Here is a 22,867-nt window from a genome sequence, read left to right as displayed (position 1 = left end):
GTCATCAGGTTAGTGCGCACGTCATCGGGTCAGTTCGCGCATCATCGGGGTCATTCCGCGCGTCATCCGGGTTGTCGCCTCGCATCCCTGCTGTGGGCCGGGGCAGGAGTGCCACAAGGGTGGACACGAGGCTTTTGGCCTCACATTCCATCTATCATTTGCCCTCCCCCCCAGCAAAAAAGGGACAAGAAGACAGACATCACAAGGGAACGTGAAATGGGCTGGGTTTGTAGAATTTCCTAAGTATGTGTAGTACTGATTTCAGAAGAATCAGTTCCTTTATATGTCCAACAAAATAAAACTTAGAAACCTTCTGCGGGGTGGAGAGGACGAAGAGAGTAAAGGGGGTCAAATACGTTGGGTCGTGGGGGCGGAAGGACACTAGACTTCCAGTGGGAGTGCACGGTGCAGGACACAGATTTCCTAATGCAGACACGGAAGTTGTACACCTGAAATTTACATAGCTATTAACCAACGTTACCCCAACAAAGTTAACAAAACGAACAAAAACACAGAAACCTTTATACTTCAATGAAAATTAAACACACACATGAGACACATACACACACACAAAACCAGACCCACAGGACTTGAAGGAAAGAACCCCAGGGGACCCCGCTCACGCTTCCCGGTGCCTCAAGAAGTTGAACGGAGTCCGAGGTGAGATTTAGGACTGATGTGAAACAGGCAGGAGGGGAAACCTTGCACTGCTTTAAGCAATTCATTTATGAAAAATAATCTATAGACATATGTTCTTGCTTCAAGCATCCAAGCTGTTGATGCCATAGATTTCCTGGAAATGGCTTTCCCGGCGCCACTGTCTATCTGCCGCCCGCCCGCCCCCACCCGGCCCTTCCATACCGCACCAATCCTTAATCTGAGGAAACAGCCTTCCCGCTGAGGAGGGGGAAAACCCAAACCAAAACACTGACTCATTCATTCAGCAAATATTCAGTGAGCACCTACTACGCCACAGGCCCTGGGAGGCCCCGCGGGAAGCTAAATTCTGGTACAAGGAGCGCACCACCATACTCAGTAAACAAATTAACGGACAACCATGTGGTTAATAATAACAGTGATAAGTGGCTGGGAGGTGATTATAATGCACCATAAGGAATGACGGGAAAGGAGAGGTTTCTGTTTTAAAGCAGAGTGGTCAATAGAGGTCACTTTGAAGCGGAGACCCAAGCCACGCAACTATGTGGGGGACAGCATACCAGGCTGTGGGGATAGTATGTGCAAAGGCCCCGAGGCAGGAACGCGTGTGGTTGGCTCCCAGAGCAACTACGTCATTGTGAATGAAGTGGATGAAGAACATGGTAATGACACCAGGAAGGCAGTTAAGGGGTGAGGGGCCTGGGGGGCAAGCGGATTTTGTTCTGAGCGTTCTAACCTCCCGTGCTTCCATGCCTCTAACGTGCTTCTGAAATGGGTTGGGACACAGGGGGAACTGAGGTGGTACTCTTCGAAGTCCAGAAGTTCACATTTTCTGAGTTCCATTTTCATTGTTAACGTTTTTCAAATCGTGGGTTGCGGTATTTGAGCAGTAATGAAATCGATGTAATGGACAGGTCTCAACCACCATTTAAATGAATGAAACGAGAGAATTTTAAAGCGTACTGCCGAATGACTCAAAGGTAGTCAAGCTAAGTGTTCTGTAAAACTTTGGTTTCACCTGGCTGGTGTAGCTCAGTGGACTGAGTCCCCACCTTCGAACCACCAAGCGGTCGCTGGTTCAATTCCCGGTCTGGGCACATGCCTGGGTTGCAAGCCAGGTCTCCAGTTGGGGGCATGTGAGAGACAGCCACACACTGATGTTTCTCTCCCTCTTTTTCTCCCTCCTTTCCCCTCTCTCTACAAATAAGTAATATCTTTTTAAAAATCTAAACAAAAAAAATTTCTTTTTAAAAGAGAAACTTTGGTTTCAGATGTGCGTGTGTCTGTCCATCTGTCCTGGGTCATAGTGTAAAATAGGTCTTATTGGGAATTGCAAGTAAAAAGTGAGAAAACAGTTCGTCTGGGTGTCACTTCCCCCAGAACTCAGTCCTTCCCACCCACTCTACTGGCCATGCCAACATCTATGCACCCACTGTGGCAAAGATGTTTGTGTGTGCCCCAAACCATTTCTCTTCCTCCTAGACCGGACTACATTTCCCAGTGCCCCTTATGGCTAGTCACCATATGACTAAATTCAGGCCAACAGAAGAGAAATGGAGTGACACTTTCCAGGCCTGTCACGTAAAATATTCCTCTGCTACTCATATACAGTGGACTTCAGACTCAGAGGAGGGCAGAGCCACAAGAGGGAAGAAGTCTGGTGTGAGTTCACAAGAGGCCACCCAACCAGAAACACCCTCACTGGTCTTTGATGTGCAAGAAAGACACTTTTATGGCGTGTGTTAAGCCACTGAGAACAGACAGCTTGTTATAGTAGCTAGCATAATCCCCGCTCACTCACACTCCCGCCACATGAAGGCTGGTGGACTCAGCAGCCCACTGAACAAAAAACCTTTGCAGAAGTTGCAGACAGAGAAGACAGGAGAGGGAATGGAGTCTCTGCATGCGTTGGGGTGCAGCAGGTGTGCCCCACTGAGAAGAGCCTACAGCAAGGCATCAGGGCCACGTCCAAGGCCAGGGATTTAGTGCCCACAAAATGTCCTAAGCCATATCGAGTTTGTGTTTGGAAAAGAAACTTAAGCTCCACAATGGGGGCCAACATGTGTCTCCAGCCCAACACCACAGCAATGGCAAGACTCCCCCATTTATAAATCACTGTTATCACAAACGAGGTCCTGGGCTTTCACGACAACACAGCAAAGTAGGTGCCTCTGTCTCTACCCGACAGATGGGGAATGCTGAAGCCTTCAGGGAACCGACAGCAGGAACCATAGTTCAAAGGGGGCCTGCTGGGCATGTAAGTGCTTCATTCACACATTGGCCCCAGAGGTGGGAGCCTAAGGCAGAAGCTCAGTGAGGGCAAGGATGTGGCCTCCTTCATCTACCGCAGACAGTGCCTGGCGCACGGTAGGTAAGCAGGAAATCCCTGCTGAATAAACAGCTGCTCTTTTCCTTTTTTACAGATGAGGCTCAGAGAGGATGATCACCCAGCAAATGAGTGAGGGAACTGGGTTTCCAGGCAAGAGAGGAGCCCCCACCCCCACTAGAATGGTCGTGCATCACCCTGCCTGCTGGTGCCCCTCACACCCACCCAGGGCCTGATCACACCACTTTTAAGCCTCAAGGCCTTTTTCCCCAACTTCCTCTCTCCTCCACCCCAACACATTTTCTTGTGGCTTATTCACATCCTCCTGAGTTCCTCATTCACTAAATACTCATCCATTTAGCAATTAAGGACTCTGTTCTAGAAGCTGGGGGAATGGCCGAGAACAAAACAAGGGTCCCTATTCACTTAGAGCTTACACTTTGGAGGAGGGAAAGGACGGAGACAAAAATAATAATATATTACAGCAAGCATTTACAAATGCTTAATTTACATGTATTTGATCGGCATTTATTGAATAAAATTTTAATAGGCATTGTAAGTTATATTTATAAATATTAAAATGGAAATGCTATGTTAAAGATAGAATTATTTATAAATATTAAAAGTAGGGCCCTGGCTTGTGTGGCTCAGTGGATTGAGTGCCGCCCTGCAAACCACAGGGTCACCAGTTCGATTCCTAGTCAGGGCACATGCCTGGGTTGCAGGCCAGGACCCTAGTGGGGGGCGTGCAAGAGGCAGCCACACACTGATGTTTCTCTCCCTCTCTTTCTCCCTCCCTTCCCGTCTCTCTAAAACTAAAATAAATAAAATCTTTAAAAGAAACAGTACATAGTGATACTGCTCCCTTCCTCCCAAACCGTGCGCCTTGCAGAGGCGGCCTCTACCCACCCCAGTACACTGCCTGCTGCCCCGCCCTCTGCGTCCCCAGCGGCCTGTGCAGATAGTGGGATCGTGTCTGGGGTGGCTGGCTGCTACTGCCCAGGTGAACCACAGTGGAGTCTGTGCCCAGCCGGTGGCAGTGATTGTGCACCAAGACCCTCTGAGGCTGGTGGCCTTGACCCAAGCGGGTGATGTCCTTCTGTTTGACCAGTACAAGGTCACCTCACCCTGCGGGGACAGTATGGCTTTGGGAGGGACAGTACAGCTTTGGCGGGGATGAGAGCTGGCTGCCCAGGGTTCCTCCTGGCACCTTGGGCCAAAGGCACTGCCACACAGGCAAGAGGTCAATTTCTAACACTGGGTGAACCAGGGCAGGGGGAGGGGTGCCTTGGTCCCAGGAACAGGGACTCTGGACTTTGAAATGATCTCTGTCCCCGCCCCAACGTGACAGCTTCTCCCAACATGAGCATGTGAAAAGAGCTGCTTTCCGCCCAACTCTCAGTATTTATTAATTACTTATCCCACTGTCTGACTTTACAAGGGGCTTGTGGTGGCTCATAGGAAGCACGTGGCAAAACTATTCCTAAACAGCGCCGGAGAAAATTCAAAAGAACAAAAATACTGTATTGTAAAATACTGACCTATATCAATGTACATGTAAAATAGTCTGTTAGAAATTGGTAAATGCCGTGAAGGAGAAGGGCAAGGCGGTTACAATTTTAAATAGCGTAACAAAACGCAACAGAGCCACAGGCAGCGCGCCAGCCACCCTCGGGAAGGAGTGAGGGTCGGAAACTTGTCACAATCCCGATAGGCTTTGCGCCACAATCCCGATGGGCCTTGCGCGCGCGGAAGACCCAGATGCGGAAGGACCGTCACCGCCGACTGCACTCGTACCCGGCAGCGAAAAACGGGCAAATTTACAGCCACAGAAGGTGGATTTGAGGTCAGCAAGGGGTGGCGGGAGCGAGGAATCGGTTATTAATCAATGGGTATAGAGTTTACCCATTGATTCACCCATTGATCTGGGGTGGGGAAAAAGTTCCAGCCATGGGCGAACGGAACAGTTGAACCTCGTTATGGATGTCGCAGTGCCGCTGCAGCACACACTTAAAAGTGGTAAAAATGGTAAATTGTGGGTTGTATACATCTCACTGCAATAAAAAAAATAACAGCTAATACTTGTGTTACGTCTGATGTATCAGGAACTATTCTACAAGTTTTGCCTATGTAAGTTCATTTGCTCCTCCAACCACCATACAGGGGAGGGACCTTCTAAACCAGTACTGTCCCAAGGAAACACGATGTGAGCCTTTTCTGGTGGAAAGAATGGGTGGCTTTATTATATATTAATTTTAATAATATATTTTATGTAACCTGATATATGCAAACAGTCGTTTCCACATGCAAGCAATATTACAAAAATAATACTTTTTATTAATGTAAAAATATTGAGATTAGTTTACATTTCCTCCCCCTTCATTCTTTCTTTTTCTTTTATTGATCTAGAGAGAGGGGAAGGAAGGGAGAAAGAGGGACAGAAACATCCATGTGAGAGAAACATCGGTCAGTTTGCCTCTCGTACGCATATCAACTGGGGATCAAACCCACAACCCAAGCACGTGCCCTGACCAGGAATCGAACCAGTGACCTTTCATTTTGTGAGATGACACTCAACCCACTGAGTCCCACCAGCCAGGGCTCCCCATCATTCCAGGTCTTTGAAATGCAGTGGGCACTTTACACTCACAGCTCATTCAATGCCCAAGGGCCACAGGTGGTCAGTGGCCAGTGGGCTGGACAGCAGAATTCTGGGCCTCTGTAAGGGCTCTGCTTTTACGCTGAGTGACAGGAGCTGCATGGAAGGGCTCTGAGCGGAGGAGAGACTGTGAGCTGGCTCTGGTTACACAGGGGTCCCTCCCACTTTGTGGGAGGCACAGACTGTGCTCCAGGAGGAGGAGGAGATGGCCATGGTGCAGGGGGGAGGTGACCTTGGCCGGACCAAGGTGGGGAGCAGTAGACATGGTGACATAAGGCCACTCTCTGGAGAAACTCTCTAGGCAGAGGTGACCGATGCCCCAGGGAGAAACAGGTGCCCAACTCAACAACGTGCGTCTACTTGGTACTACGGAACTCTGCACCTCGGAAGGGGTAAGACGGGCAGTGTTGTTATGTCTGTGTTGTTCACGACAATAAGAAAAACTCAAATTTAAACGAGAGAGAAGTGGAGGATGACATCAAAGTGTCCAGGTAGCCCTGGTCCTGGGAGGATGGAGCTGCTGTGAGCAGAGATGGTAAGAATCTGGAAGGAGCAGACTCGGCTTTGCTTTTGGGGTTTGGGGGAGATGGGGAGCTCGGTGCTGGGCACACAAAGTTTGAGCTGCCTACTGGACAACCCAATGGGGAGTTCAGTACAGTAATACAGGCTGGAGGACGACACGCCCATAACCAGGGGGAAGTAAGTAGAATCTCCCCCTTGGCCCACAGGCCCCTAATTCCTCTCCCTGAGCCTCTGCAGGGCCCTGCCTCCCTTTGGTTCCCATGACACTCTCCTGGCCCGTCATCACAGTCCTCCTTCCTCCCTCATCACCAGCCTGTGCCAGCATAGACCCCGGGCTCCCTGCTTTGGGGGAACAGGCTTGTAGAAGAAGCCCCACTGCCCACTCCTACCACCCAACCTGCTTCCTCGCCTGCAATGCTGCACAGGGTTGACACTGCTGCTCCTTCACAGCCGTGTAGCAAGGAGTGGAGAATTCGAGCAGTAAGCACAACCCATGAAGGTGCTAACTGGCATGCGCAACACGCAACCTGGGGTGCGGGAAAGGGGGAGACCAACTCTCTACGCGTGCAAGTCCCCAATCCTTGATTTCGATCCCTCGAGCTGAGACTCTCGCCCAAATGCAGACTTTGTCCCAGGCTCTGCGCAGTGACGTGCACACGTGTCTACTACAGAACAGCCACCATGGGCTCTGTGGCAGCGCCCTACGGTCAAACGCTAATATTTCTGCAGCTAAACGTGAACATTCACTTGGAATGTGATCCAGATAGACTATAAATAGTCCGGGCTACAGGTCGGGTCTTGTTGCCCAAGTTGCTGCAGTCCCACTACTGATGCTGGTGAAATGTTGACAGCACGTCTGGCTTGCTGGCTGCTCTGCAAGGGGCAGAGTCTTCATGTGCTATGCCTGGAGGCTCCCCAGGGGCCTTGAGCTCTGATCAGACAAACCTGGCTTCAAACCCCGGCTCTGCAATTTTCTGACCCTGAGCAATTGACTTCATTTCTCTGGGGTCTCGGCCCTGGGGACGAGGAAGGACCCTGCTGTCTGTCCTCTGTAGGCCTTGGATGAATAATAATGACAACGAAGACAACACAAGCACTAATGACAATAATTGCCCGAACCTGTGCAGGGCCTCCCTACGGAGCAGGAGGGCACCACACTCAGCGCTGCCACTCTGTCATCGCCCGAGGCCATGTCACCCTCTGCAATTCCACTGCTGCTGTTCCTGACCCTCTATTCCCAGAGGCCTGGAGTGGTGTGTCCAGGAAGTTCATCTGACACAGGCCTTCAATGCTGTCCACAACGGGGGTCAAGCCGGCCCCCAGGGTCAGGTGGACCCTTCCTGGCGCTGATCCCCTCCCACTGAAGGGGCAGTTGAATCAAACACCCGGTGTGCTGTCTTCCCTCCCGTGGAACCCTCCCCAAACCAGCCCAGAGGGAGGTGGTCACTATCCTCCCCTGCCTGTGTCCTGCCCTGAAGGGGAGCCCACACATGCAGTCCCCAGCCCTGTGCTGCCTGCCTCCTGGTCCAGCCAGCTCTCACGCCACCTGGGCAGCTGCCGGACTCCTTCCACCACCTAGAATATCCTCTCTCCTCTCCTTTTGCGGTCCTTCACCTTCCTGAGAGTCCAGAGGCGGCTCCGAGACTGCCCTGGGCCTCGAGGACTGAGAGGTATTTAAGCAGCAGGCCCCGGGCTGATTCTCGCCAGTGTCCCTAGGGTCCAGCACAGGCCTGGCATGGAACAGTCATGCCATAAATCCTGGCTGCTATGCTCGAGGGGTGAGAATGGTGAAGCCTTTGTGGAATGCCATTTGGCAGGACCTACCCACATCTAAATGTGCGCTTCCCTTTGCCTTAGCAAAGTCCTCTTCCAGGAATCAAGCTGGTAAGAACCGCTCTTGCATAAACCACTGAAGGTGTGGCCATGAGAACATCAGGTGGGGCCACTCCCCAACTCAAAGCAACCCCCCCCCCCCACCATGGCTCCCAGCTCACTGCGATGGCCAAGTTCTAGTCCAAGATGCAGAAGGGAACCTCCAGAGCAACAAAGAGGCAGTGTGAATCAGCTAAGAGTGGGGGTAAGAGGGAACACTAAATTACTCAATTCATCTGAAGGAGGCCGGAAACGAGAAAAAAGGAACAAAGAACACGGGCAATAAACAGAAAACAAAGAGCAAGACAGAAGATTTAAGTCCAGCCAGGTCAGTCATGACCGTGAACAGAAAGTGGTCTAAACCAGCGCTGCCCACCATGCACCTGAGCACCTGGAACCGGATGGTCCAAACTGAGATGTGCTGGGCGTGTAGAATACAGACTGGATTTAGAAAACTTAGTGCGGGGGTGGGGGACGGGGTGGAGGGAAAACCGTACAGCAAGTGTTGGCAGAGATGCAGAGAACGGGAGCCCCTGCACACACTGCCCGGTGGGAATGTGAGATGGCGCGGCCACTGTGAACAAGCACCTCTTTACAGAGGTGCACGCCGAATTTACCCTGCAATCCAGCAATTCTACTGCGAGGTCACATCCAGAGGAACAGAAAGCAGGGGCTCAGACAGATCCTTGCAGCCAATGCTCACGGCAGCAGGACTGGCAACAGCCAAAAGGTGAAAACAACCCAAGTGTCCATCAAGGGATAACTGTACAAACAAAATGTGGCATGTGCAGCCCTGGCTGCCGTGGCTCAGTGGATGAGCACTGGCCTGCGAACCAAAGGGTCTCCAGTTCAATTCCCAGTCAGGGCACATGTCTGGGTTGCAGGCCACATCTCCAGGAGGGGGTACACAAGAGGCAACCACACATTGATGTTTCTCTCCCTCTCTTTTCCCCTCCCTTCCCCTGTCTAAAAATAAGTAAATAAAATCTTTTTTAAAAAAGTGTAGTATGCACAGATAACGGAATACTACTCAGCCATGAAAAGGCATGAAGCACGGATGCATGCCACCACAGAGGAGCCTTGAAGACTCATGCCCCGTGAAACAAGCCCAACACAAAAGGATGGACACTGTGTGGTACCACGTGTAGGAGGCACCTGGAGCAGGCAGATTTAAAGACAGGAAGTACAACAGAGGTGACTTGCAGGGAAGGGAGAGGGGACATTTAGTGGGTAGAGGCTTATGTAACATTGTGAATACACTTGTCACTGAAATGTACACTGAAAAACGGTCAAACTAGTAAGTTTCAGGTTATGTATACTTAACCACAATAAAAGTCTATAAAACTTCTCATTAATGATTTTTATAGTGATCACAGGTTAAAATGATAGTATTTGGGGTATTTGGGGTTACTAGGTTACATAAAATATATTCACATTCATTTTTCTTCTTTCTACTGCAGCTACTAGGAAATTTAAAATAACATATACCTTTTTTTTAATTGATTTATTTTTTTCAGAGAGAGAAGAAGGGGGAAAGAGAGGGAAATATTGATTTGTTGTTACACTTATTTATACATTCATTGGTTGATCCTTGTATGTGCCCTGACCAGGAATCGAACCCACAACCTTGCCATATTGGGACAATGCTCTAACCAACTGAGCTACCTGGGCCAGGGCTAAAATAACATGCAAGTGGCTAGCATTTATTTCTACCGGACAGCAATGATCCTACTATGGAAATCTATGGATGGAAATGGTCAGACTATATGCTATCTGCAAGAGATAACACTTCATAAAGTGTCATATAGACTCACAGCAAAAACTGGAACTAAAAAAAAAAATCCTTAAGGTAGAGGCTAAATAAATTCTGGACGACTCCTCAGCTGCTAAAAGAATGAGTCCTAGATTGCTGACAAGGAAATAACTCTTCTAAGACATTTGTTCAGGTTCAAAAGGACGGCTAAGCCCTGGCAAGGTGCTCAGTTGGTTGGAGCATATTCCTGCACACCACAAAGGTTGCAGGTTCGATACTAGATCAGGGCACATACCTAGGACGCAGGTTCAATACCCAGTTGGGATGCATATGGGAGGCAACCAATCAATGTTTCTCTCTCTCTCACATTGATGTTTCTTTCTCTCTAAAATCAATAAACATATCCTCCGGTGAGAATTAAAAAAGAGGAAGAAAGAAAGAAAAGGGGGCTGAAAGGTGATAGCCCAAGCTCCCCACAGAGGCATCCTCTCCAGGAGGAAGGGGGGCAGGGTCAAGACTTGCAGTGTTATATTTTCCCTGCACAATAATTCACATAGACCTGCCCTGCATCGAGCAACCTGGAAGGCAGAGAGCTAAGGGAGTTTATTCTAGCCTGGCTGTCCCATGTGTCTCAGAGCTGCTGGCAGCTTGAAGCGACTCCAAACCGTGGGGAAACCACTCTCCCCGCTACCCTATTTGCAATTCAAACGTGTGCGGTCCGGGAGCAGCAGGGGCCACACCTGGGAGCTGATCAGAAACTCGAGGAGGAGCCGCAGACCCACTGAATCAGAACCCGCGCTGAGCAGGCTCCCCGAGGGGCCCGCGGGCAGTCAGGTGTGAGGAACCAGCGAAGTCTGAGAAACCGTTGGTTGTGCAGGCCAGCCCCCTGGGTCTGCACCGGTGCGTGCAGGCCACAAGCCAGTTGGGGTAATAATAGCAACATCGGTGAGAGTGATCAGCTCGCCTCACCAGGTGCTTCAGTGCCAGGCACCTGATGGCACGTTCTGTGAGGCGCGAGGCTGCGCGACAGTCCCACCAGGAGATAATTTAGATAAACCTGTGACCCCCTCTCTGCCATGCCAACCTCCAACCGTCTCTACAATCCACTCTCTCCCCGCCTTCCGGACTCAGGGACAACCCCGAGCTGCAAATGACCCTGCCGGAGTTTCCCTCTCAGGGCCAACAGCCACAGACGTGTCAGCCACGGAAATCTGAGTCTATTCTGCGATGGGAGCTGCCCGCCTTGCGAGGGGTACCCCCACCGACCGTCGTGAGCTCCGGTCTGAAACGTTCTGAATCATGAAGCACTTACGACGCCGGTGAGGGCCATACACGCGCCCTTCTGTGGACACGTGACGTCACCAATCTGACCGCCAAGAGGCGGGGATGGGGCCCCTCGCCCTGGTAGGGAAACTGAGGCCGAGAGAGGTGCTCCAAGCCCCACAGCTGGCTACAAGCCAGACAGATGTGCCTTCGGAGTCCTGACCCCTGCACACCGTCCCTTCAGTCTCACTGACTCATCCCAGCCTGTCACCCACCCAGGCCCGCTCACTCGCTCACAGACTCACAGACATATCCACTCTCTTGAGGAAGCTGGGGCGGCCACGGTTGTTCATGAGGAACAACCAGACGAGACAACGCTGGATCCCAAACCAACAGTGGAGGCGGAGGGGCGAGGGCAGCCCCCAGACCGCGGGCTTTCTCGGGCTGGCCCCGGTAACAAGGAAGCATGGAGCCTTCACGGGGAAAAGTCCGGGTTCTGGGGCCAGACCACCATTTAGCAGCTGTGCGGCCCTGGGCAAGTCATGTAACCGCTCAGTGCCCGACTTTGTTCATCTGTGAAATGGGGCGCTCCCCGCACCTGCCTCTGAGGGGCCCTCTGTGAGTGAGTGAGTCAGTGCTTACTGAGCGCCTAGACCAGAGTCCCGCGGCACTGGCGGTGAATACTGTCGTTGCTATGGCCACAATCTGTATGAAGCTCTTAACCCGACCCACAAGCGCCCAGAAACCCTCCGCCAGTCGGCGGGAGGGCCAAGCGCACCTTTCTCTGCCTCTGAGCAGATTCCCAAAGGGACCTCAGAACCGCCCCCCCACGGCCAATTGAACCGCCACACGTGCTTAAGACCCCAGCCTCCCGAAGAAGGTGGGCCGGGTAGGCAAGGCTGCCAAAGTTCCCCACACCAGCTGGGCTCCCCGCAGGCCTCCCACTGGCCTTCCTCTCCTCCGGTTCCCCAGCAAGTCCACGCTGCCTCCTGCACTCCTTCCCGGCCGCGCAAACGTCTTTCTCCGCCTCCATACCGCTCTCCTGGCCTCCTCACCTGTGAGGAAACACTCCTGAGGCCAATCCCGCACCACCCGCTCCGGCCTCATCCAGAACTCTCCTTCACTCCCTTCCTTTGTTCTCCCCAGCCTCTAAGCCGGCTCAGGTGCTGAGACGCCCACGCCGTGCGCTCCTCTCCTCCCGCTCTGCGTGGCCCCTCACTGACGCAATTAGTACCCGTTACGAGCTTATTCGGAGTCAGGTCCTGGGGGTGAATCCTACCACGGGGATAAGCCGAAAGCTGTGAAGGAAGCTTGCCTTGACTTGACGGGGGCAACAAGGAGGGCTTCCCTGAGGAGGGGGTATTTACAAAAGCCAGATTGGAAGGACTTGGAGGAGGTCTCTGCGGGCAGAGGGCACAGGAAGGACAAAAGCAGGCAGGGAGGACCAAGCTCCTCGCCTAAAGACGGCGGGGTGAAAGGAGAGGGGTGGGGTCAAGGAGGCCAGCCCAGGCCAGGCTTAGAGGGGCTCCGTCTGGGGTCATGGCGAGGGTCAGAGGTTTACCTGAGCGCACTAAGGAGCCATAGAAGGTAGCAAGATTTGTTTCTTTCCCTCCTCTCTCCCTCCCTTCCTTCCATGAAACCAGTCTTCCCCTTCTCATGGCTCCTCACCATACTCCAGTCTGGCTCCTGCCCCTACCTACCCATCAAACCCAGAACATCTTTGCTTCCAGAACAGCTGCATGTAAGCCAAAGCCTTTCTAGAAACTCCTCTGCATCGGTCCGGAGACGCTGACCAAGCCTGATCCTAATCCTCCTCCCCCTCTTCCTCTGTTCAGGTGGAAGATGCTTCTGCTCTACACTGGGGGGCGGGGGGAGGGGCACCCAGGTTGACTCTGTCCTCTCCTTAGGGACTCATTCCCATCCCTGGGACTTCCATTATCACTGTATTCCCGGTCTCTCCCCTCTCTGCGCTCCTCTACCCACCAAGAGGGCATCAGAGCTTTCCTCTCTAGGGTTTGCGGTCCCCAAACTACCGGCACTCAACCGCGTCTCATGCAAGGGCAGCTGCACCCACCCGTAGTTCAGGCCAATGACACTGGGCCACCCTGAACTTCCTCTTTCTCTTACCTCCCATCAACATGAGTGGGTGCCCCAGGTCCCAGCCCCAGTGTCCCAGGTCCTCCTTCCCCGTGAAGCTTCAAGTGGCCTTGTGCAAAGCTTCCCATGCTTCTCTGCTGGGAATGGCGTTGAATCCAAAGCATGTCCCCCAGGATCCCCCTCTTCCTTTCTTCCCCAATTGCCCCAACATACCCCAGGAGTCAGCTCTCCGTCCAGCCTCCGGTGAGTCTCTGAGCTGACTGAGATACTGATCTCACCTTGCAGGGAGGATGGGTGTGTTCCTGGCTTATCTCCCTCCCCTGTCCCTGAGGGCAGAGCTCTGAGGCCAGGCACACAGAAGGCTGGCTGTGCGGGTCTGAATTAACCAGTAGCAGGATCTGCCTGGATTTGCAGTCCCGCCAACCAGCAGCTCGCTGCATGACCCTGGACAAACCAATTTGCCTCTCGCTGCCTCTGTTAACAGGGAGATGGTGGCAACCTGGAGGTCTGGCCCTAGGGGGGATTTTAAGCAAATTGTGACGACTGTACCACATGGACAACACGGGCGCCTAAAAGCAAGGCCCTGGCTGCATAGCTCAGTTGGTTAGAGCATCATCCTGATACTCCAAGGTTGTGGGTTCAATCCCTAGCCAGGGCACATACAACAATCAACCAAGGAATGCATAAACAAATGGGACGACAAATTAATATTTCTCTTTCTGTGTCTCCCTTTTGCGCTCTCTCAAAATCAATAAATAAAAAGAAATAAAAGCAAAGAGCTGGGCAGAAAAGACACAGGAGGAATAAAGCAGGATCCTTTGTAAAAAGCAAAACACCACCACACAAAGCAAACCACTGTCACCAGGCACAGGAGAACAAAAAGATACACCCTAAGTACGGGAGGAGGGTGCCAGGGATGTGAACAGGAGGGGACTCTGTGGCAAGAGCTTGCTAAGTGGAGGGGAGTCTGGCATGAGAGGGTAAAGAGCCAAGAGCTCAGCCAGAGGGAGCCCCCTCACCTGGAGGGGGACGGGGGCTCCATGTTCAAGGCCAGGTGAGGTACAGTGAATGAGAGGGAGGAGGTTACAGTCCACAACTACTGGATGAGGCAGGAGCCACAGGGTCCCCCTCATCAGCACTGCACCGCAGACCACACAGGCAGCACCCATCCTGTAGAAAGTGGGCTCCGGGGAGCTTCGGCCTGCAGCTGTCCTGGGGGAAAGGGCCACCCTTAGCCTCCAAGCTGTGGAGGCCACCAGGGGTCATTAGCAGGGGCCCACAGCCACAGACATCCCCCCTTCGGTGTGCTCCCAAAGCTGCCAGGCCAGGCCCCAGGGAACATGGTGGTTGAGGAGGGGACAGCCCCCTGACCCCAACCTGGTCCCTCCAAACACAAGAAACTTTTTCAAGGGGAACTACTGGGAGCCCAGCTGGGTGCTCAGGGCCACTAACCCCTCCTCTGACCCTCAGAAGCCCAGCAAGAGCGCCCCCCTAAGCACACACAGGAATGAGAAGTAACAATGGTGACAGCAGCAGCGGCAGAGGCAGAGGCCTTGTGCCAGCTGAGCCAGGACCTGAGCCACACACGCTTCCACGCGGGGAAGTGCGTGCAAAGGCTCCTGGGAGAAGCATCTGTTTTCATTCCTGTACTTCTGGTTCCCTTACCTGGGAGGGGGAGAAGGGACGTCACCTGCCGGAGTCACAAAGCTAGAAGGGGCAGAGAGATGACTCGAACCTGGGCCGCTGGCCCAACTAGCCCTCACCTCCAGGGTCATTGAATCCAACCCCCTGCCACGGGACTCACCTTTCCTGCCCAGGATATCACAACCTACACCCTCTCAGCCCCACCCAGGCCCTGATCCTCAAGCCCACGTGATCAGAAATAGCCCCCGGGCTTGAGTGTGCGGTGGCCAAGACAGGGGACCTTGCCAAGAGAAGGGAACACCCAGAGAAAGAACAACCTCACCAAAGCCCGCTCCCTGCTGCCTCGGTTTCCCCAAGCTGTGACATAGGCTTCGTGTCTCCTCCTTCACAGACCAGGGCAGGCCCTGGAGGTGCTGAATCTCGTTCTTGACACCAGAAGTAGTAAAACCATTAGTAACAGTAACAGTCCTGCTGAAAGGATAAGAGGTCTGGAATCTGTTTAGAAGTGCTCCAGATTAAAAAAAAAAAAAAAGAAAAGAAAAGAAAAAAGCAGCCTTGGGGGCAATGGACCAAAAAAGATTAGCAGAAAATTGCTGAAGCCGGCAATGGGCCCTGGGGGCTTAAGTATGCGATCTCTCAACTCTTGGTGGGTGCTTTAAAATTTCCTCGATTTGGATTGAGCACGGGCCTGCAAACCAAAGCATTGCAGGTTCGATTCCCAGTCAGGGCACATGCCTGGGTTGTAGGCCAGGTCCCCAGTAGGGAAAGTGCGAGAGGCAACCACATGTTGACGTTTCTTTCCTTTCTCCCTCCCTTCTCCTCTCTCTAAAAATAAATTAAATCTTAAAAAAATTCCACAACACAAAGTTAAAATGCTACTTTTATTATATTAGTAATGAATAGATAACAAATAAAGTCAATCTTCACTGTGCACTCAAGTCAGGTCCTGTCTCAAAAACGCCTTCCACCCCATGAGCCCTTCAAGCCTCCTGACAAGCTCAGGAGGGAAGTTCTGCCACACAGGAGGGAACTGAGACCCAAAGGGCACTGGGTTGCCTGGGGCCTCGCCCTCTACTTAAAACGCCAACACTGGTTGGTTGCCTAGGGTTTTGGGGAAAAGGGAATAAGGACTTGGGTCTGACCTCACGGGAGACTGCTACTTCCCTTAATAACAATAAGGCCTTGGCCATGCAGTTCATTTGGTTAGAGCATCATTCCAATACGCCAAGGTTGTGGGTTCGATCCCCGGTCAAGGGACATACAAGAATCTCCCAATGAATGTGTCAATAAGTGGAACAAAAATTGCTGTCTCTCTCTAGCCCCCAACCCCAGACACTAACATTTTTTGAGCGCTTGCTATGTGCCAGGCACTGAACATCTGTGAGCATGCCTGAGGTGGGTCTCCTGTGCTCCCCATTCTACCAGATGAGGAAACTGAGGCATGCACGGGGCAGGGAAGCCCTGTCTGTTCCCAGAGTCACACCGCCGTGCCTCATGCCAGGGCAGCCTGCTGTGTGTCAACTGCCTTAGAGTGCCATCATTATTCCCATGTGCCTTTGGGGAAGACAATGGGGACCTTTCAGAGCGGAGAAGTCAGCCTGGGGCCCATGGGAGAACACTAATCATAGTGGAAACGGCAGCGACCTCAGCGGCCAGCTCCTGAAAGTCTGTCACATGCATGGCCGGGAGGAGCGCTGCCTCACGAGGCCCTCCCAGCAGGCCCTGCAAGGGCACCGTCATGGGCCCATTCCACAGACAAGGAAACTGAGGCCCCAGAAAAGGGATCAATTGCCCAGGGTCAGTCCACAGTGAAGTGGAAGAGCCAGCATTCTCTCCCAGGCCTGCCAACATCGGGGGTTCGCAACCCAGCTGGGAGGAAAGGGCCCGAGGAAAAAGAACTGACAGAGCATGACAGATGACATTGCCATTGGGCGTACCAGCTGCCTATGAACTTTTCAGGAACTTTATTTAATCCTTTCAATAATCTTTCAGAGGCAGGTGCTGAGGTGAACCCATTTTTTTAAAGATTTTATTTGTTTATTTTTAGAGAGGAAGGGAGGGAGATAGACAGAGAGAGAGAGAGAAACATCAATGTGCGGTTGCTGGGGGTTATGGCCTGCAACCCAGGCATGTACCCTGGCTGGGAATCGAACCTGGGACACTTTGGTTCCCAGTCCGCGCTCAATCCACTGAGCTACGCCAGCCAAGGCTGAGGTGAACCCATTTAATAGAAGGGAAAACAGAGGCTCAGAGTAGTCAAGCCTCTTGGCTGCAGCCATTCAGCCAGCAAGTGGCAGAGCCAAGATTCGAACCAACAGGCAGTTGGCCACCGGAGCCCTGCATTCTTGACCTCCACCCTAACCAGCAAGCACATGATGCAGGCCATGGGCAGGAGGAAGAGGCAAGGAGGTCCCAAGACACAAAGACTCCAGAGCCTGACAGGCTGGACAAACTGAACAGGAGGGAGAATGACTTCCTTCAAGATGTGGCTGCAAACGGACCTCCGAAGAGTGACCGAGTGACGGATGGCAGGCTCCGGATCCAGTGATCCTGCTGCCGGAGTTTATTCTGCAGACATACCCACTCCCCAGTAAGACACGGGGACACAGGCCTTCCATCTCTATGTCCAGAAACTTTTGTAAACACCCCCACGTGCGTGTCAAGCCAGGGAGGCCTCACCCACTCTGCAGAATACCATGCAGCCAAGAAAAAGCCCGAGGAAACCCTCCCAGTACTCCTGTGCATCCGGGTCTCCCAGGGACATGAAGAGAAAAAAGTCCCGGGCAGAGCACTGGGAAGAGTGTGCTACCACCTGTGCACAATAAATATTTTTACAGACACACACACACAGATGTAAACGTGTACGTACGGAACATTAAGCCTGATGAGTGCTCTGTGGGGAGGCGAGCTGGGGTCCCCAGCATGCCAGGGAGGTGGAGAGGGGGGCTCACTACTTTGCATGGGTGTCCTGTGCAGCTTCGCTTAGCAGAAAGAGAAAGAAGCGGCTTCCTCCTTAGAGACTTGGCAGACCACCCAGACAGAACCCATCAAATCCCACCCAGCTTGTCCAGCCCTGAAAACAACCCTTACCTCCTCCTGGACTGGGTCCCAGTGTCATAATCAAGCCCCGGGGCCCTGGCACACAGTAGGCCCTCAAGGAAGTTTCACTGGGAATAATTAAACAAAGGAGATCCCCCGCCCCGCCCGCCCTCTCTCTTTCCTGATTCTCCTGCCAACACAGCCTCACCACCATAAACACACAAACTCTACACAAAACTAATTGTCACCAAACTAGAAATGTCTTGGAAAACACACTCTCTCTCTCCCCATTGGCGAGATGTGCATGTCACCAAGACACAAAGGCTTCAGTCGATGGGGACAAAACTCCAACAGTGGTGCTCCAGGCAGGGGAGAATTCTAGGGAAGGAATGAGGAGGGACTCCTTGGGGACCATTCGACCAAACATTTCCCATGTGCCTCCAGTGTGACGCATCCTACGCTGGGGTGCCAGCTCTCAGGCAGGCCCTCCACCCTCAGAGAGAGGGGACAAACACGATATGAATAGTGACTAACTGGGGAGGGCAGTCCTTCTAACGGGGGAGACACGTCACGTCATGGATGTGTAGCTCGAGAACTCCTATGTCTGCTGACAGTGAGGGTGCCTCGTGGGGGAAGGCCCAAAGAGACCAGGGCAAGAGAGCCATGCCCCCCCACCCCTCTCCTCTACGGGGCAGGAGAGGGAAAAAGGCAGCCCCTCCGTGGCTTTCCAAGCCCAGGCCGGCTGGAAAGGAATGCCATGTTTTCCTGTTTCCAATTAACTTCCCCCACCAGCAGCCCTCTGCATTCTTGAGACCAGGAGTCAAGACGGCTACAGGGGAGAGCTGGGAAGGTTGGCGGGAACTCTGCTGGTGGCTGGACCTGGACCACCCTGCCCACACCCCGGGAACCCCTCCCACCAGGACCCAGGGCTTGGCCCTGCCCCCTTGGTCCTTCCACAGCCACTTGGAGGGGAGAAGAAGAAGAAGACCCCCATCCCCAGGGAAGGCTGGGGAAAGCCCCAGAGGCCTCTGGGAAGGAAATCAGCAGGAAAGGGGGCGGGGCATCAGTCTGTCCCTCTTGGGGCCTTACTCATGCTCCTCCCCCCCCCCCGAAAAAAATCCTTTCTTACTTTCAGAAACATTTAGCCTAGAGAGGCCTACAGCCCCCCTCCTTCTACCCACCCAGGACTTACTATTATTTGTGCCTGTCATCTCAGGAAGGAAGATATTTGCCCATCGGGGAGAAGACAGCAGTTAGGGGGCAGGGGCTCCCTCAGAATGTCATCTCCCCAGCTCTGCTGACAGGCACAGTGTCCCACTCCCGCCCAGCCCCAGTCAGGGAACAGGCTTTCCCAACCTCGGTTTCTTCATCTGTAAAATGGCAGGACCACCTGCGTCGCCTCCCTCACTGGGTATGCAGGGCCCTCCCCAGCCCCTTTTCCTCAGCCCAACCCCCCAAAAGTGGATTTAGCACCAGCGTCTAATAGCCTCCCTCACTGGGTATGCAGGGCCCTCCCCAGCCCCTTTTCCTCAGCCCAACCCCCCAAAAGTGGATTTAGCACCAGCGTCTAATAGAGGGGCAGGGTCCCCGGCCAGAGAGGTGGAAGGGGTGCAGTGTGTCCTCTAGGTGGACAAGGCAATCCTCAGGGGTGGAGGCCTTCCGCTGCCCCCCTAAAATGCCCCGCACCCTACCGGCACGCACCAGGTCCTGCGTGCTGAATAAGAAACAGACATGTTCAGATAACACTTTCACCCACCTCCAGGTCAGCTGAGGGAACTATCGTAATCCCCATCTACGAATGAGGAAACTGAGGACAGGGAGTTAAATGACCTCCCTGAGGTCCCGGAGTGGCGGGGGCAGAAGTGTGACACCCAAGCCAAGTGAAGAGTGGGCAGGAAAGTCCTCCCCCAGCCGCATCAGGGTGCCTCGGAGGGAGGGTCACAGGGCAGAGTGACGGCCAGGTCCCCAACAGATCAGCGTCCCTCCCTGCAGGGTTGAGGAGCAGCAAGCCTTGGCAAGTCCCAGCTCAGGGGGAAGAGGAGGACGGTGGGGCTGGCTCCAGGGCACCCCCCAGCCAGGCCTGGGACCCCCCCATTTCCCCTGATTCATACACCTCCAACTCTCAGCGCCCACGGGCAAATGATCCACTTCAGCCGAGTGTGAAACAACCTTGCCCTCAGCCCAGCTTCCAGGCGCTCCTTCCCCCTTCCCCAGACCAGCGCTCTGAGTGCTCTGTCTTAACTATAGGTGAGACCCAAGGCAACCGAAATCAAAGGGGCCAAGCGTCAAAGAGGGGTACAGGAGAACCTAACAGTTTTCAGCTTAGCTGGAGAAACCTGAGAGGGTTACAGATGGACTGTGTGACCCCAGGCAAGTCAATTAACCTCTCTGAGCCTCCATTAGCCAGACAGTCTACAAAATGTACTCAACAGTGGCAGGCCATAATGTTCCCTGGATAGGAAGATGAGGTTACTTCCAACTGCTAAGAGTGGGGGAGCTATGGGGAAGGGTGGAAGGGGTCAATGAACCTCTTCAGTCCCATCTGACACTCGCACATGGGGGGGGGGGGGCGTAGTTCCTGAGCTGTCACCTCCTCTGTTCTCCCACTACCCGAGGGCAGACTTGACTCAGCCCTGCCACTAACCCCAACCCAGGTGAGAATTTGAAAGCACTTGCAACTCATCATAAATCTCAGGCCTTGGTGTCTTGGGTGTTTCTACAAACCGTTTCCCAGACAAGCGCCCTCAGAAAGGTGGTGCGAGAGAAGTACAGACGCTCAGTACAAGCCCAGATCCTCGTTATACTATAGGAGCGCTGTGTCTCCAAAGGGGCCGCTTGTCCGGGCTGGGGGCTGGGCACGGACAGCAGCCCCCTGCTCCGGGACCACCGGAGGGCCAGGACCTGTCACCCCGGCCTCCGGGGAGAGCTGACACCGCGGCCTCTGACCCCACCTCCCGGGAAGCTCAGCTGCTCAGAACCACAAAGCAAAACAAAGGGGCGCGGAGAGGAAGGAGCCACAGAGCCTTCCAATCACCGTCGGCGCCCGCGCCCCGGCCCGAGCCCTCCCGCTGCTCCTCGCCCGCTTCTCGGCTGGCCGCCGACCAAGGCCCGGGCAGACCCGGTCCCTTGTCTCCGCGCGGCGGCCGGTGACAGCAGCCGTGGAAGCAGCCGAGGGGTAGCCAGGGATGGGAAAACCAGATGGCTCCATCCCTCCTCCCTCCTCCATCCCTCCCTCCCGGTGCCCGCGGCCTGGCCGCCCTCCGCAGGGGCCCGACTCGCCCGGGCTCACCCCAGGGAAAGGGTTGCCTTTGTCTAAAGGTCACCACCCGAGCGCCGTGCCCGGGCTGGGCCTGGTGCCTCCCATTCCCGGGCCGAGGGGGTGGCGATGGGGGGCCGACCCAATACCGGGAGGTGACAGGGGTAAGGCTCATTGCCCTCCTCACTCCCCCAGTAACGGCCCCCCTCCGGGACCAGCCAGTCCGCAGGGGAGGGGGTCAACTCCTTTCACTGCTGGGGGGTGGACTACCAAGTCAAGTCCTTTCATTGTTTAGGGGCGATGGGGAGGGGGAGACCCAGTGGCCTCCTTCCACATCCATCCCTCTCCTGCTCGCCGGAGGCCCCGTTCCTCCCTGGCACCCCCGGGAGGCATTTGGGGAGGGGGGCACAGGAGGCGGGCGAGAGGAGAAGGTGAAGGCTCGCCGCCTCCGGCCGGGAAATCACCATCCGCTGCCCCATTGCCCTCTTCTTCCCCGAAAGGCGGGGAGCAGGGCGAGGGGAGGGAGCCCCGGGGCCGAGGGAGGGGGTCTCCCCGCCCCTCCCCCCGTGGAACGTTAGGTCTCGTTTCTCCACCGCTCCATTGTATCCCCGGCAGCCGGCGGGAGGGCCGGGGAGGCACCGGGCGCCGGGTTTGGGCAGGGGAGCCGGGCGGGGGGGGCCCCGCAGGATCGGGGCGGCGGTGATGGTGGAAGAGACGCGGGGGGTGGGGGGCTGCCGGGGGCGGTGGGCTCCGAGCAAAAAAAGAGGCAGCGGGCGCTGCGCCCCGGTTGGGGGGCTGAGTGTGTGAGTGTCGGGGGGGTGGGTTCGGCCCCGGCTCCGGCTCCCCCCACACACACCCTCGCCTCCAACCCCCACTCCCCCCTCGCTTTTGCGCCCTGTCACAGCCCCGACTCGCAGGTAGAGAGAGTTAAGAGATTTAAAGAGAAATTGCTACATTGTGAGAAACTCACCCTGATGTTTGAGCAGCCGTCGGCGCGGGGTCTCCGAGACGGCCCCGCACGGGCTGCACAGGGAGGACCCAGAAGGGGCCGACCGGCCGGGCCGGTCAGCGCACTGCCTGATCGCATGGCGGCCGCCCGGCAGCCTCCGCCGGGTCCCCGCTGCCGCCCCGCGCCGCGGCCCGGGCGCCCCGGCCCCGCGCCCGCTCTGGGAAGGACCCCTCGGGTTTGCAAAAAAAAATATTTTTAATTAAATGCAAAAGAAAAAAAAAACCTTTACTGGTTTTGTGTTCCGCCCCCCCTTCTCCTCCTCCTCCTCCCTCCGCCCGCGCCGGGGGAGGGGCTTGGGAAGCCCCGCCCGCGCCCGGCTAACCGGCCCGGGCTCCCGGCGCCGAGCGGCGGGCGGGCCAGCGAATGGTAGACTGCGGCCGCCCAGGGAGGGGCCCCTTCACTCCAGTACCGCCCCCTCCCCAGCCCCAGTCCCGGGGGTTTGGGGGCGCGCCTTTCCAGAGTTCGGTGGAGTCCTGCTATAGCTTCGAACAACGCTCCGGGGTTTGGGGAAAGCTAAAGGGATTCGCGCATCCAGACCCCGGACGCCAAGCCTGGCTGGGGAGGGGTCTCCATGCGCCCTGGGCGCGCCCTCGATTCGGGGGTCGGTCGCCGGGCGGGAGGACGCGGTGGTTTGAAAAGGTAGCGGGAGTCGCTGCGGGAGGAGAAAAGGTCTCGCAGGTGCAACCACCAAGGAGCTGGGAGTCCGAGCCCAAGCCATAAAGGGTGGAAGGCGGCTGGGGCTTTGGGGTGACTGGCCCGGACTCCCGGCT

General features: G+C 54.7%; 1 protein-coding gene across 3 annotated transcripts in view; it reads right to left on the bottom strand.

Moving 5' to 3' along the window:
* The window catches only part of BICRA (BRD4 interacting chromatin remodeling complex associated protein), a 74,555-nt gene extending 52,300 nt beyond the window's left edge, over positions 1-22,255 (bottom strand). For 2 of the 3 annotated variants that reach the window (XM_036012475.1, XM_028529926.2), the window contains exon 1: positions 22,059-22,254. The gene's annotated coding sequence lies outside the window, so the exon portion shown is untranslated. Of the gene's footprint in view, positions 1-22,058 lie in introns of all 3 variants that reach the window. The other variant, XM_036012476.1, reaches the window with a different exon arrangement.
* Positions 22,256-22,867: the final 612 nt, after the last annotated feature.

The sequence above is a fragment of the Phyllostomus discolor genome, chromosome 12 (assembly GCF_004126475.2).
Source record: "Phyllostomus discolor isolate MPI-MPIP mPhyDis1 chromosome 12, mPhyDis1.pri.v3, whole genome shotgun sequence".
NCBI lineage: Eukaryota > Metazoa > Chordata > Mammalia > Chiroptera > Phyllostomidae > Phyllostomus > Phyllostomus discolor.
The sequence above is the reverse complement of the archived record's forward strand: the minus strand, read 5'-3'. Positions and strand labels throughout refer to the sequence as shown.